Below are 2,100 nucleotides of genomic sequence, written 5' to 3' on the forward strand. Positions count from 1 at the left end.
TTTACCTGGCTTGGGTATGAATGTGATGTTGGCTTCGTAAAATGATTTGGAGAGAGTTCCATCTTTTTCAGTCACCTGGAATACTTTCAGTAGGATTGGTATCAGCTCCTCCTTAAATATCTTGTAGAATTCTGCTGGAAAGCCATCTGGACCAGGGCTTTTTTTTGTAGGTAGTTTTCTTATTACGTAGTCGATTTCCTTGATTGTTATTGGTCTATTTAGGGTCTCAATTTCTTCTTGTTCCAACCTAGGGAGGTTGTGTGATGTCAGAAAGTCCTCCACTTCCTTAAGGTTTTCAAGTTTGTTTCCATACAAGTGTACGTAGTAGTCTCTAATGATCCTTTGTATTTCTTCAGGGTTAGATGTGACGTCCTCTTCTGTGTTTCTGATTGTGCTTATTTGGGTTTTTTCTCTTTTTTTCTTGGTCAGTCAGCTAGGGGACCATCGATCTTGTTTATCCTCTCAAAGAACCAGCTTTTTGTTTCATTGATTTTTTTGTATTATCTTTTTGTCTTCTATGTCCTGGACTTGGGCTTTTATTTTGGTGATCTGGATTCTTCTGCTGAAATTAGGGTTTTTCTGGTCTTGCTTTTCCAGCTTCTTTAGGTGGTTTGTTAAGCTGTTAATTTGTATTCCTTCCATTTTCTTCATGTGTGTTTGCAGGGACATAAATTCCTCTCTTACTACAGCTTTTAAGGCGTCCAAGAGATTTTGGTAAGATGTTTCTTCATTTTCACTTGTTTCCAGGTATCTTTTGATCTCTGTTTTGATTTCATCATTGACCCAGGAGTTGTTTAGTATCATGCTGTTTAGTGTCCATGTCTTTGTGGGTTTTGGGGGGACCTTGTTGGTGTTAATGTTTATTTTTATTCCACTGTGGTCTGAGAAGGTGCATGGTAGAATTTCGGTCCTTTTAAATTTGCTTATGCTTGATTTAAGGCCAATTATGTGGTCAATCATAGAATATGTTCCATGTGGTGATGAGTAGAATGTGTATTCTGTGGTCTTTGGATGGAGTGTTCTGTAGGTATCAATTAAGTCCATTTGGTCCAGAGTCACATTGAGGTTCCAGATCTCCTTGCTGATTTTTTGTCCTATGATCTGTCTAGGGTTGTGAGTGGGGTATTAAAGTCCCCAGTTATGATGGTGTTAGAGTCAATATCTTTCTTTAGTTTTCCTAGAAGTTGCTTTATGAAAGTTGGCGCACCTATGTTGGGTGCATATATGTTTAGGATAGATATTTCTTGTTGATGGAGTGAACCTTTTATCATTATGTAGTGGCCCTCTGTATCTTTTTAAATTTTTGATAGCTTAAATGGTATTTTGTCTGAAATTAGGATCGCGACTTCTCCTTTCTTTTGTGTTCCATTTGCCTGAAAATGCGTTTCCCATCCTCTTACTTTGAGTCTGTGTATGTCCTTTCTAGTGAGATGGGTCTCTTGAAGGCAGTATATTGTTGCCTGGTGATATTTTATCCATTTTGCTATTCTGTCTTTTCAGTGGTGCATTTAGTCCATTCACATTCGGGCTAATTATTGAAATGTGAGAGTTCGTCCCTTTCATAGAGTTCTTATAGAGTTGTTGTTCTTCCACTTGTTTTTTTTTTTTTGTCTTTCTTTTGGTTTTGTGGTTGGTTCATGTATATTTTATTCTTTTCCCTGTACTCTTGTGAAGAACGTTGTTCTTTTTTCTTTTTCTTCTGTGTTTAGTACTTTCTTAAGTATTTCATGTAGAGGTGGTTTGGTGGCAGCATAAGTTCTTAGGGATTGGATATCTGGGAAAGGTTTTAATTCTCCCTAGCTGATGAAGCTTAGCTTGGCCGGGTAGGTTATTCTTGGTTGAAACTGTTTATCTTTTAGTACTTTGAAGATAGGGCTCCAAGCTCTCCTAGCCTGCAGGGTTTCTGTAGATAAATCTGCTGCTATTCTAATTGGTCTTCCAGGTAGGTGATCCGGCCTTTTTCTCTTGTTGCCTTTAGGATTTTTTCTTTTATGCCTACTTTGTTTAGGTGAGTTATTATGTGTCTAAGAGTTGGTCTTCTCATTTGTTGTCTTGCAGGGGTTCTCTGAATCTCTTGTGTTTGAATTTTTGCATCACTGA

General features: G+C 37.8%; 1 protein-coding gene across 1 annotated transcript in view; it reads right to left on the bottom strand.

Annotated features, from left to right (window-relative positions):
* TBC1D8B (TBC1 domain family member 8B) overlaps positions 1 to 2,100 on the bottom strand; it is a 79,668-nt gene that overhangs the window by 57,238 nt on the left and 20,330 nt on the right. The window lies entirely within an intron of this gene.

This window comes from Carlito syrichta, unplaced genomic scaffold (genome assembly GCF_000164805.1).
Source record: "Carlito syrichta isolate Samal-C Ts95f unplaced genomic scaffold, Tarsius_syrichta-2.0.1 Scaffold315473, whole genome shotgun sequence".
NCBI classification, from domain to species: Eukaryota; Metazoa; Chordata; class Mammalia; order Primates; family Tarsiidae; genus Carlito; species Carlito syrichta.